Here is a 14,574-nt window from a genome sequence, read left to right as displayed (position 1 = left end):
AAACACCAATATTTCTTATTGAAATATGCCGGCACTCTAAACGTATTCCCCCGCCAATTTGACTCACCAGAGTCACTACTTCATGAGTCCTCATGGTGCTTATCAAATGAATAAGGGTAAACTTGTGGTGAAAACGGAGGAATTCACATGGGGGGGGGTACAGAGTGGACAGCAGGAGAAAGCAAATCATAGAGGCACCATCAACGTTCAAGTCGAAAGTCTGGGCCCACTTCGGCTTGTACAATACTGATGGGACAAACAAAATCGATAAAGACTACACGATATGCAAGAACTGTCTGGTGAAACTTAAGTACCCGGTGTAATGACCTACTTTTCACTCTCACAGATGATAACACCGTTTCTGAATTAGCCGTGGAACTTCGGCATGTTTATTTCACTCCATGCATAATGTGCACATAATCCAACTCCCTCGTCTACCTTCCCGCTCCCGTGGCTGCTCTGTTTACTATCCCATAATTTCCTGTGTCCTTAAAGGTGTATTCCCCTAATATTGAACATCACATCCGGTAACACCATGAACATGCATAGCCACCTTGTTCGTCATCACATCCTGATCTTGTCGTGGAGAAAACAGCTAACGTGACCACAACTGGAAGTAAGCCTACAATAAATACGATGTTTAAACCAAAGCTTCCAGGCGTCCGGGTACCATGGTGGTCTATTCCGTTGTCTGCCAACACGGGGCTCGCCGGTTCGAATCCCCGTGTTACCTCCGGCTTGGTTGAGCGTCCCTACAGACACAATTGGCCGTGTCTGCGGGTGGGAAACCGGATGTGGGTACATGTCCTGGTCGCTGCACTAGCGCCTCCTGTGGTCGGTCTGGGCGCCTGTTCAGGAGGGAGGGGGAACTGGGGGGGGGGAATAGCGTGATCCTCCCATGCATTACGTCCCCATGGTGAAACTCCTCATTGTCAGGTGAAAAGAAGCAGCTGGTGACTCCACATGTATTGGAGGAGACGTGGTAGTCTGCAGCCCTCCCCGGATCAGCAGAGGGGGTGGAGCAACGACCAGGACAGCTCGGAAGAATGGGGTAATTGGCCAGGTACAATTGTGGGGCATGGGGGGAGAGAAAAAAAAGAAGAAAAAAAAAAGAAAAGCAACGCTTCCTTTTACATCCCCGAGGTCTACCAGTCTGTCGCTAGGTTTCTTTGCAAGTACCTTCACCCATACAGCATAGTCGAAAATGAAGGTTTTCGCCAAATGCTTCAAACCAAGTCGAAAATATTTGACTGAAAAAGCTATTCCAGCGTTGTATGCAGAGATGAGAGCAAAGGTGTGTATTTTTTAATGTGTTTATTATTTTTTGAGAGAGAAATGTGAATTTGTTGCATTAATGTATTTGTTTTTATTTGTTTTCTGTTAATTTACACAGATTGAAAATATTTTAGTGAGGCATAGTAGTATTTTCCTTTACACATTTTACCCCAGAACTGTTCTGCTTTCTGACAATTAGACCTTTTACCAGTTTATGGCTATTTTACATTTGAATGGTGGCACACGTGGACATGGACAAGTTGCAGTCAGTCTGTGTGTGTGTGTGTGTGTGTGTGTGTGTGTGTGTGTGTGTGTGTGTGTGTGTGTGTGTGTGTGTGTGTTAAAGCAGCACTAAGCTAAAACTCTATGCACTTCGTTGTACATTGTTTCATTTCAGTTGTCCAATTCTGTGAAACTGACATCACAATGCTGTGAATAAATCAATAATTCTGACTTTTTGCCTATTTAGGGGTATCTTTTCTTCTTCAGTTACACAGATATCATGATGTATCAGAGACGATTGTCTTGCAATGCATCAAGTATCACAGAATCGCTGTATCGTGATAGTATCGTATCATGGGCAACGTATCATGATAGTATCGTATCACAGGCAACATATCGTGATAGTATCGTATCATGGCCAATGTATCGTGATAGTATTGTATCGTGAGTTACTCTGTGATTTCCACCCCTAGTGTACATATGTGTGCTTCTGTCAAGCCCAGACAGTAACGGTTAATCTACACATTTGCCAACCGTGATAGAATGACAGCTATATCTGTGTGTGTGTGTGTGTGTGTGTGTGTGTGTGTGTGTGTGTGTGTGTGTGTGTCAGACCCAGACGGACCAGGTGGATGTAAACGTTGCTAACGATGATGGGTTGACGGCTGTGATGCTGGCTATCAGGGACATTGACCTGTTTGAGAGTATGAAGTCACTGTTACCATGGAAATACAAACCTGTGGAGGTGGTTAAGATGCTTCTGTCTCTCCACATGTAAGAACACGCAAACAAGCATGTACACACATTCACAGGCACACGTGCAGGTTTTTCATTCATACAATGTGGTATATGCTCTTGAGCAGTGGTGGGTATGGGAGCTGTGAGACCACACTGTAATGTAGGAAACCTAGGATCATGCCCCAGGTCAGGCACGGCTCCAGGATTTCAGTTTTGGGTGGGCCAGGCCAATTATGGATGGGCCTGGAATTCTCTAGGGGGGTCTGGGGGCATGCTCCTCCGGAAGAACATTTTTCAATGTTGATAATTTAAATGCATCAATTTGGTGCATTTTGAGACCAAAGTCGAGCTAGATAGAATAACAAATGTAATCGCAAAAAAACCCCTCATAATTCATGCAACATTGACAAAATGAGCCAAAATGTAAAAAATTACTCCGTGTAAAATATATATTGCTTGAACAGCAGCAGTACCATCACTTGCCAACGTTGAAAGCCAGTGAGTGACCATTTTGAACTATAATTCTATCACTGACTGACCAATAGAGGGCGCAACAGGTCTGTGACCAAGCAACCACAGCCCAGTCGAAGGCCCTGTCCCAATACCCACCCTACGCGCTACCTAGAGTGGTGCAGTTTGGTATTACAGCATTGCGTAGGGCATGCAAAGTCCCCTTTGGGAAGGAGGTTTAAATGAATTGAATTGGGACGCCTGAGTAACGCGAGCAGAGCAGCGAGCCAGTATTCAGAACTCGCTCATAACATTATCTGTCATGTAAAGACATGCTACTAGAGTTCATTATCAATCACTATCAATCACAGTCTACAAATCTCTATGATCACAAGACGGTGGCGGAGAGGAAGAGCGTGGAGTTGTAGATACCAACTCTTGGTCATCTCCTGGTTGCAGTGACAACTCCGAGTCTGACACCGTTTGTGCAAGTTTAAAGAACTTAAACAAAGTTGGTTGCGCCATAGCCTACACCCACATACGGTAGCGTAGCTGACCGTTATATGTTTTCATGAAAAAAAGCAACGCTTGGTATGGCAGTTGGAACTAGCCTAGCCTATCCCGCCAGCGTCGAACATCACATCACGTGTCTCTTGAACTTGCTTGCGCATGAACATCAACATATAAAATTATGTTTATAAAAACTACTTTTAGCACAAAATCATGCGATTATTGGCTGACTTCGAATCATTTATGACTAAATGAAAATTTGTAAAAAATAATATATATATTTTTTTGGGTAGGAAAATTGTAGGGTGGGCCTGGTGAAAAGTGGGCAGGCCTAGGACTGTCAGGCCCACCCATAACGCCGTGCCTGCCCCAGGTGTTGGTGAGCACCATCGCACTTTATCACCTCTCATTTCGCCTGTATACGTCAACCCTTGTGTATACGTATATCTGAAGATTGTAGTGTTGTCATTCTATGTTAAGTACACTGATACCCTTTTCCCACTGGCCAAAAAACCCGCTAACATCCGCCTTTGGTGGTCAGGTTTTTTTGGCCAGTGGGAAAAGGGTGTGAGAGAGCAACGAAACCGGAGTCAAATTCCATGGATGTGCAAACCTACATGACCAATAAAAATGATTCTTATTCTGGTTCTAAAGCCCTGCTGATGTGCCCTTGAACTCATGCGTGAATCTCTAATAGCTCTGTCAGAGCTGTTGTCAATCTTACCCTGGATTTCGACCATCAGGTGAAGGAGAGCAAGGAAACAGATAAATGCGTTTCCCCAAAGGGATCAATTAACTACTACATCACATTATACGAGCAGGCTGGCCTGTAAACACACACACACACACACACACACACACACACACACACACACACACACACGCACACACACACACACACACACACACAATTACCATAAGTACCAGACTTTCTGTGAGTTTGCTCCTTTTATTGTGACCTATGGATCATTTCCTGATATGACCAAATTTGACTTTATTTTTTTGTTTGTTGGCCCAAAATGTTAACATTGGCTACCAGCAGAAAGTCCCATACAAACAATGTTAATGGCATTATGATAACACCACTAGCTATAGCTACATGTTGCCATCAGGACTACAGCATATTAAGGGTGTAAGCAGTTTGTGTCATGGCTGCTCCCGGTTCCAGCCATTCCAGCCCTGGCTTCTGTGTCTCATGTCCAGCCCTGCTGACAACACCACCCCAGCTTTCAGGCCTGTCCAGTTTTCCCTCGTTACCCATTTACCCCAGAGTTGTTGTTAATTTTCCGGTTATGTTTCTGTGTTTTTAAGTTCTGCTGGTTAGTTTGTTGTTGTCAGGGTGTACTCTCATCTGTCCTTATGTCCTACCATTAAACCTTCTGTTACCCGATCCACCTGCATCTGCACTTGGGTCCCCCATTCTTGCAACCCCCGTGACAGTTTGCCGAGGGATCCTTTATTTCCATTTTGATATATATTATGCAGGCCCCGGGAGAAGCTGAAGCTGAAGGAAAGTCACTGTCTAACCACTAGGTTATCCTGTCCCTAAAGTTATTACTGAAGTTTTGCTGTGCTGCGATTTTTCTTACCTTGGCTCTTCCACATAAGAGAGAATGAGCAAGACACTGTTGACTATAGGATTATACAAGTATAGAACCCATTTTTGCCAGAAAAGCAAAACAAATAGGGACCAAAATCACTTGTTGGCTGTGAGAGGAAAATAGTTTGACAGTTTTATGAGGTTTGAAGAGCCTGACACAAAACTATGCTGATGTTACCCTCCCCCCTCTCCCCGACAGTGACCTGTGCATACAAGACCTCGGGGGCTGTTCTGCTCTCCACTATGCAGCTAACATCAACAGCCCTGTAAAGGAAGAGATCATTCACATGGTGCTGGAGTTTCTCACATACACAGGTAAGACCCAGACTGACAGGCATGTATGCATGTATGTATGCTTGAATGCACACACACCCACAATCACACGTGCAGATGGATGCATGCACATACACAGACATATGTGCACAAATATTATAGAAAATGCAAAGGCACACTCAAATATTAATAGTTTGATGCATGCAAGAGCATACTCAAATATTAACACACACATACACACAGGGAAGCTGCAAGACTACACAGTAAAGCCTGGTTACACGCAGACGAGCACATACTTGGTGCCTTGTGCACAGTCATATACTTGTGCACATACCTGTTATATCCATGGACTGGGGTGCGCACAGTCACATGGTGTAATATTGCTTTGTTGAAATACGACAGTTTTACAACATGTTAATAGTTGTCGACCATAATATGTGTTTTCTTGGAGTTCATGTGTAAAGTCACCAGTGTTGTTACATTAAGAGTTGTACTGCTCATCTTTTCTAACTATAACATTTGGCAACAAGGATAATAATAATAATAACAACTTTATTACATATCACTTTTCTAAAACAATGTTACAAAGTGCTTTACAAAGAAATAAAACCAGACTGTCATAGTTATGTTATCTGGGTTTCCTATTTTATTTTGAAGGCTCACCAGTCTTGCCATTTCTGTTTCTGCCCTGCCTTGCTCACCTGTTCCCCATTTCCTGATTGGTTCCCCAGCAGTTATATTCCCCTGGGTTGCCCTGTCTCTTTGTCGGATTGTTATGTTAGCTTGGTGCTTCATGCCTTGTCCTCAAGCTTTCCTTGTCATTTGTACCTTGCCTGTTGTCTTGGACTTTTGACCCCCTGCCTGCCGCTCCAGTTGTTATAAGATTGATTCCTTCATTAAATCATTGCTCTATCCCAGCCTGTCGCTGCTGTCTACATTTGGGTACTCAGTTCCTGCTCCCGGTGTGACAGTACAATCTGACCAAATATGGATCCAGCAGATGGTTTGTGTTTTTGGGGACTATGTAAGCCAGTTTCAAAACCTGTGTCTGGTGAGACTAGCTTCCGGTTAGGGGTTACCCGGCTTGCTAGACATCATCCTTTTTCCCAGTTGGCTTCCTTTGGGCCTGCTAGCCATCATCCTGTCTCCCAGTCTGCTAGCGTTGAGCCCGCTAGCTGTTAGCCTTTCTACCATTTGGTAAACCACCAGTCTATTGATGGTGCCGAGCTGGCTCCGGCCTAAACCCGTTCTGGGGAATCCGCCTGGCCTGGGGAGGTCCCAGTAGTTTCCACCAGCCTCCCAAGCTTCGTGGCAGGAAACCCAGTGTTTCATTGGGCTGTGCTGCAACCAGAACAGTCCGTTCTGTAGCCCATCTAGTCAGTTCCAGCCAGCCTCCTGTCCCCTAGCCGACGACTGCCCCAGCTGACACCTTGCTTATCTACCACCCGCTGGCCAGGCCAGCTGATGCCTTCCACCTGTTCCTATGCCACCAGCCGTCCCGGCCACCCTGTCAGTATGCACTGCCCAGTGTCCTAGAGTCTTTGCTGCCCAATGTCCCAGAGTCTCAGCTTCCCAGCAATACAGCGCCTCTGCTGCCTAGCACTACAGCGTCTCTGCTGCCCAGCACTATACTGCCCAGCCCAGCTCTACAGAGTCTCTGCTGCCCAGCACCATTACTGAGATCCTTCCTGTTCCAGAGTGGTTGGCCTGTCCCTGCCGACACCCAGCCTGTTCCTGCTCCTGAGCCATCAGCTGTCTCTGCTGACATCCAGGCTGAACGTGTTCTCGAGCCTCCAGCCAACCTTGCCGATTCCTGGCCTGTTCTTGAGCTGTCAGTTGGCCCTCCCGATGCCCAGCCTGACCTCCAGCAACCGGTTGTCTTTGCCAATGACCAGCCCAACCTCCAGCTGCCCGAAGAAGTGGGGTCCTTGGTCTTTGGGTTCCTGGTTAGCTGTTACCTGTGGTTTTCAAGGTTGCTCAGTTCCAGCTCTCAGTTTCCCATGTCTTCAGTGGCCCAACTTCCCGTCTCTCCGGGGGACCAGCTTTCCATGTCTCAAGCGGCCCCACCTCTGACGCCCGCACCCCAAGTAGCTCCACCTCTGATGCCTGCAGCCTGAGGAGCCCTGCCTCTGATGCCCGCACTCTGAGTGGCCTCGCCGCTGCCAGCTGCACCCGAAGTGGCCCTGCCGCCTGGTCGGCCTCCCGAGCAGTTGTCCTGTCCACGTTGCTGACCTCCCGAGTAGCTATCCTGTCCACATCGCTGGACACCAGAGCAGTCCTGCCAACGTCTCCAGTCTCCAGGTCATCCTCCTACCTGTCTGCCAGAGCTGCTTTGCCCTTCAGTCCTGCATCCTGGTCACCCTCCAGATCGGTTGCATCCATCAGCCCTGGCCCCATTCATCCACCTCCAGACCACTTGGTCCTGAATGGGAGAGTAGAGTGCATCAACTAGACATTCAAAAATGGCATCAGGGCACACATGCCACAGCACTGAGCTTCACATTGACAAGCAGCCTGCTGCAAACACTCCCTCACTATTGGGCATTGCAACATCCCACCATGGGGGTGTCACCTGCATTGCTTATGCTGGGCCAGGAACTCTGACTGCTCCTGCACAAGCTTTGACCTCCTCAGCTGCAACGTGCAGTAGGTGCCGCATCTGCTACCGTAGCGATTCAGTAAGACAAAATGAAAGCCCGCTTTGACAGGTCTCATTGTGTCCCCTACCATTACCACTAAGGACTGGGTAAGAAAAAAGCCACTTTATTTTGTCATTGTATTGTTACAACAAATTTGTTGCCTGCATTTAACCCATCCTAGTATATAGGAGCAGTGGGCAGCTGCAGCACCCGGGGACCAACTCCAGTTCTTTCCTTTGTCTTGGTGAGGGGCACTGACAGGAGTATTAACCCTAACATGCATGTCTTTTTGATGGTGGGAGGAAACCGGAGCACCCAGAGGAAACCTGTGCAGACACGGGGAGAACATGCAAACTCCACACAGAAAGGACCTGGGATGGCCTGAGGTTCGAACCCAGGACCTTCTTGGTGTGAGGCAACAGTGCTAACTACTGGGCCACCATGCCTCGTTGCAACAACAAACTCCAATCTTTGTCTCCTCCAATCCAGGTTACACGTCAGCTGGGCCCAGCTTCATTCCAGCTCTCGGACGGCTCATGCTGGCATGCCAGCTGCCTCCGTAGAGTGACGCCACCCCCTGAGGACACAGGCGATACCAGTCAGGACCTCAAGCACTGCCTACTGCATGGCTGGACACTGTAGCAGCCTAAATCCCCCAGGTTTTACCTGTAGAAAACAGGGAACCGCTACCAGCAGTGCCTGGGCGGGAACCCCACCCTGTGCATACCCAGGCTTAGGCCCAGACACTTTAACGACTTTGTGACAGACTATCACACTTGAGTTTTGTGAAAGGGGGGGAAATGTTATATCCATGGACTGGCGTTTGCACAATCACATGATGTATTATTGCATTGTTGAAATATGACTGCTTTATGATACACGTTAATAGTTTTTGGCCATAAAATGTGTTTTCTGGGAGTTCACAAGTAACGTAATGAGTAACAAGTTGCGTATGTTGTTACATAAAGAGTTGTACTGCTCATCTTTTCTAACCATAACAATACCCACATTTGTATTGGGGCAGACTCTCAGTTCATAAAGTCCATCCTTCTCCATGAATCATACACATTCCAACTCCTTCAAAGGACAGCACTACAAATAGTACATTGCATTGAAAAGTGCATTCAAAATATAGTTTGTGGTGTTTGCTTTTGAAAATCATGGGGAAAATATTGCACTGTATGCCAAGACAATACATGTGATCTACTTTGAAAAATAGGATTTTCCAGTTATTTGAACATTCTTTTGTTTCCTTTAACAACAAAAAGCATGATCTGATTATGATTATCCTGTCAACAAAGACTTTGATGTTTGACTTAAAAAATATTCTTTTCCATGTCAAAAGACTGGCAGATTATACCAGCCATTTGAAAATACTTCAACAGTGGCATAACATCTTGTAGACTTGGAGGTTGATGCAAAGAGATTTCAGACATTAAACAGAGACCATAGAGCTAAAAAATGTTATGTTCTGCCATCATGTGCTGCTGAGTGTAATTCTTGTTTCAGTATTCAGCCTTTTCCTCATTTCTCTCTTACTTCATCAGTTATCTACACTTTGTTAATGTAGCAAAAATATATGGCGTTAAGTAAGTGCCCTGACTTGTTCTTCTTCTCTCTCTTGAATGTGACTCGGCTTTTTGAACTGATGACTTTGGTTACTGATTCACACTGCCCGGTTACCCATTAAACATCAGAAGACATCAATTGCAAAGTAGATAAGCGGTATATGTACTGAAAGACACACCCGTCTTAAAGAGATGCGTATCTTAACATGCATATATGTACATGTTTACCCTCTTTCTCTGTCTCTCTCACACAAGCACAGAATGCAAGGTTCATTCATTCATAATCCTGTTTCTCATAGTAAAAGCCCCCCGCAGCTGCCCCTCAAAGCCTGCCCTTATATGTGGGAGGCTGGGCGGGTAAGTGTGTGAGAAAGGCTTGTTTGTATACGTGTGAGCGGCCATGCTTCCGAGAGTCTCCCCGAGGTGCTCACATGCTAAAGAATGTGTGAGTTTTTAGCGGAAACAGAGCTGGAACGAGAAAGAGACAACAATATCGATAGAAGAGACAGACACATGGGACAGACAGAGACGGGCAGAATTATTTTGTTATAGACCTGTTCCCTAAGTCATACACCCTTATTACTTGCCCTATCATGGGTCTTATTCTACACCCCTGAACTCTGTCTCCCCCTGTGTGGATTTACAAAGGGTTTAATGCTTGACTTGTTTATGGACCAGATTTGTACCCATAATGTTCACCGACCTTTTCCGTGTTGGGGTGAATTTTTTTTTTTTTCTGTTGTGGTGCAGATGCTGCTCCAGTCCCACTGCTAAACAAGGACAAACCCTTGTGCCAGGAGCCAGACTTGAAGCTTGGTAGTGTGGAGCTAGAGCTGGATGCTGAGAGCCTTCATCCTAGCCAGGTGACGGCCGAGTACCCTCCAGCCTGACGCTGACCCCAGACCAGCGCCTCCTACAGCACAATCTTACTGGGGTAAGTTGGAACACACATGGAATTGGATAGCAAAAAACACTCAAAAAGGCAATTACTTATGAGGTCAACAAGAGACTGTGCCCCTCTTGCTTTGGAAGGAAATTGTTCCTTATCCTTACAGACATAATAGGCCATGTCTGCGGGTGGAAAGCCGGATGTGGGTATGTGTCCTGGTCGCTGCACTAGCGCCTCCTCTGGTTGGTCGGGGTGCCTGTTCGGTGGGGAGGAGGGGAAACTGCTGGGGGGAATAGTGTGATCCTCCCATGTGCTATGTCCCCCTGGTAAAACTCCTCACTGTCAGGTGAAAAGAAGTGGCTGGTGACGTCACACGTATCAGAGGAGTGGATCAGCGACCGGGACGGCTCGTAAGAGTAGGGTAATTGGCCAGATACAATTGGGGTGACAAACGGGGGAAAATCTAAAATAAAAAAAAAAAAGATATACAGCGCATTTACCATTAAATTATTAGACTACAGCGGCACGGGTGGCGCAGTGGTTAGCGCGGGTGCCTCACAGCAAAAAGGTCCTGGGTTCGAAATCTGAGGTAATCCAACCTTGGGGGTCGTCCCAGGTCGTCCTCTGTGCGGAGTTTGCATGTTCTCCCCGTGTCTGCGTGGGTTTCTGCCGGGGGCTCCGGTTTCCTCCCACAGTCCAAAGACCATGTAGGTCAGGTGAATCAGCCATACTAAATTGTCCCAAGGTATGAATGAGTGTGTGTGTGTGTGTGTGTGTGTGTGTGTGTGTGTTGTGTGTGTGTGTGTGTGTGTGTGTGTGTGTGTGTGTGTGTGTGTGTGTGTGTGTCGGCCCTGTGTGATGGTCTGGCAGCCTGTCCAGGGTGTTTTCCCGCCTGCTGCCCAGTGACTGCTGGGATAGGCTCCGGCATCACCGCAACCCTGAGAGCAGGATAAGCGGTTCGGATAATTGATGGATATTAGAGTACAGATTCCTTTTCAGTTTGTTCAAAACCAATTCTTGGAGTGCTCTAATCCAGCCAGAAGAGATTGGTCCTGTACAGACCACTCAGCATTTAATCAATGGTTTTAAGGGGCATTTTTTGTGATCGGATCCTAATGCTCTATTTTTGTTTGTTTGTGTGTGTGTGTGTGTGTGTGTGAGAGAGAGAGAGAGAGAGAAGAGAGAGAGAGAGAGAGAGAGAGAGAGAGAGAGAGAGAGAGAGAGAGAGAGAGAGAGAGAGAGAGAGAGAGAGAGAGAGAGAGAGAGAGAGAGAGAGAGAGAGAGAGAGAGAGAGAGAGAGAGAGATCAAACACAAAAAAGACAAGAACAGATAGGCTGACGGCTGACAAACAAACTAACTGACCATCCGCCCTCAAGACAAACTGCCCTCAAGAGGTAATTGGCTCTGTTTGTGTAAAAGAGTTAGTGGTGTGTGTGTGTGTGGTGTGTGTGTGTGTGTGTGTGTGTGTGTGTGTACAGCCTGGCTGCATTACAGGGTCCTCTTACAGAGAAACAGGGCAGGTAGTTAACCAGCTAATGGCCCCGTGGCTCCAGTCTCAATGGAAGGGAAAGGACGAGTGGTTACACAAAAACAAAAATAGACTAGTTTTATTCCAGGGGAGCCACACAAAGACATATGTACACACAAACAGAGTGCACTTGTTTACATGAACACAAACGTCCACTGTAGAAGTTCCTTTACCCTGAATTTGTCTGCAGCTTCTTGACAACACTCATGGATGAATGCTATTTTTTGATTGTTTTTTTTTTAAATGTGCTGTGTGACAGGAATGCTGAAGTAGGATTTATTTACCTCTTCTTTCCAGGAAGTGTTGGAGTCTTTTGAGGGCACTCCCTTACTTGACCACCATAAAGTCACCAGCCAGGTAAGCCTCCTACTTGCCACAATTGATTGCATGTGATGGAGGGGAGACAGGGAGGAGGACTAAGGTGGAAGTCAAGACTGAAAAGCTGATCTCTGCAGGGATGACCCTGGAAGCATTAGATACTATAGAGAAGGGTTACAGAAATTGGTCCGATTGACCCTTTAACGGAGGATTATAAAGCCACACCGTAACGACAGAATACTATGAGGAAGCTTTTGACGTTCAAGTGTTCATTGAAACACCTCACATAAAAAAAAAAACAGTTACAATGTTTTCAAATGACATGTCCCTTCTCACTACCATCTACAGTCACACTGGAAAAGCACTATAGAAATGCAGTCATCTCATTTTCAATGCTACGCTCACATCCATATTCATTGACCTCACCCTAAGCACACACATGCACAGGTCCCGTCATTGCAAAATACAACAATGAGCAGGAAACACAAGCAAGCAAACCAAATACACATGGCATGGCTTAAGAACAAACTACTTACAGCATGTAAATACACAAGGCCTGCATCAGTCCACAGTATGCATTACGACAATGACCACGATGCCAATCAGCATGTAATAACAAAATGCAAACAACAAAGGTCCCTTTACCAAAGAACAGTACAGAGAGAGAGAGAGAGACAGAGAGAAAGACGGGGGGGGGAGAGAGAGAGAGAGAGAGAGAGAGAGAGAGAGAGAGAGAGGAGAGAGAGAGAGAGAGAGAGAGAGAGAGAGAGAGAGAGAGAGAGAGAGAGAGAGAGAGAGAGAGAGAGAGAGATGAGGAGGAGAGAGAGAGAGAGACTGAGAGAGGGGCAGACTGAGGGTGAAAAAGAGAGAGAGATGTGGATGTCATAGAATCTATTACTAGTTGAATTTGATCAGAGAGCATTTTTGTCTTCCTTGATGTGTGGCAGTACACCGTCTACAGCCCGGCTGGAGCATTGCTCCGAAAAGCAAACCACCAGCCTTCAAAAGGGGAGGGGAGGATGGGTGGAAGGGGAGTGAGGTGAAAGAGAATCCAGGAGGCAAAAGGTAAAGGGGCGTAGGGGGAAGGAGCGCACAATGCACCTCTGAGCAGCAAAAGCAGCCGGGACTTCTACCACGCTCAGCAGAGTGGTGAGAGACGCAGGGAGAGAGAGAAACAGGGTGGAGTGAGTGAGAGCTTTTCAGAGAAAGTTTTAGACAAAAAATGGGGGCTAGGACAATATGGAGAGTGAGCTAGAGAGAAAGAGGAGAGAAGGAGGCGTACCTGTTACAGTGCCATACAAAGGCAGGAAACACACACACACACACAGACCGACATGTAGATACATGGTGTGAGACAGAGAGGAGGAGAGGATGTCCATTTCTCCCACCATCTTTCATATTGGATTCCTCTATGAGGGTAGACTGTACACGCAGCCTCAGGATAAGGTGATGTTCACAGTTTAATTTAGAATTGGGATCATATGATCATGTACTCTTGCTGCACTTTGTGTTCTTCACTTCCTTCACCTAATAACCTCACAACTTGTTTGATGGATCTGCTTTACATATTAAGCATGACTCATCATATCCGTCTATGGCGCAATTTAGTAAAGTTAGAACAATATGATTTTGCAGATTCAATTTTAATTTTGCATAACGTGGTCATGTGGTGTTCTCTGCTGGTGGACAAGTGGCAGGTTTTCTGTCACGGATGAAACTTTGCTCACCAGCTAGGCTGTTGCCGGTAATGTTCATAGAAATAATGGCAAAGTGTTACCACTTGCCCAAAACAAATTGGGGCAAATTAGAAATGTGATAAACATAGCAGTCGATTCCTACAAACTTTTAGACTGGGGTCAGTAAATATGGTTTCTTTTGTGTTTGGGTGTCACTTTGTTTGCTGTCAGTATTACTGATAGGCTAGTTGTGTAAATTACATTGTAACTCCCAGTGACCCCTAATAATATGCTTTGGTATTGTCATGACTGTAGAAGTGATGCTGCATATTTAAAAATAATGTCCGATTTCAAAACACTGCCAATTGCCGTCACATTTTTTACCTTTTTAACCGTTTTTGAATGAAGATAGGAGATTTTGTTTTTACGAGGGTCATGATAAGTTACAACTGAATCTAAGATGAATGAGTTAGTATATTAAAACTAAACATAATTGATCTTTATACTAGTGTGTGTATGTGTGTGTGTGTGTGTGATGCAGACAAGGGGTCCAACTTCTGTTCCAAATCACCATGGAAACACTGAAAGACATCAGGCAAGTCTACCAGGACGCAGGGAAGGGAAGCAGGTGGGCAGCGTACCCCCCCCCCCCACACACACACACACATGTGCAGTGTCTCAGAATGCCTATTATGCTAGGTGTAATTAGAGAAACAAGACTATAAGTCAGATAATATTGACAGTGCACACATGCACACACACACACACACACACACACACACACACACACACACACACACACACACACACACACACACACACACACACCTGTCTGTGTGTACACAGATATAACAGGCAGATGTGTACACACATGCATGTGTGTGGTA

This window comes from Lampris incognitus, chromosome 11 (genome assembly GCF_029633865.1).
Source record: "Lampris incognitus isolate fLamInc1 chromosome 11, fLamInc1.hap2, whole genome shotgun sequence".
Classification (NCBI taxonomy): Eukaryota; Metazoa; Chordata; class Actinopteri; order Lampriformes; family Lampridae; genus Lampris; species Lampris incognitus.
Note: the sequence above shows the minus strand (reverse complement) of the source record.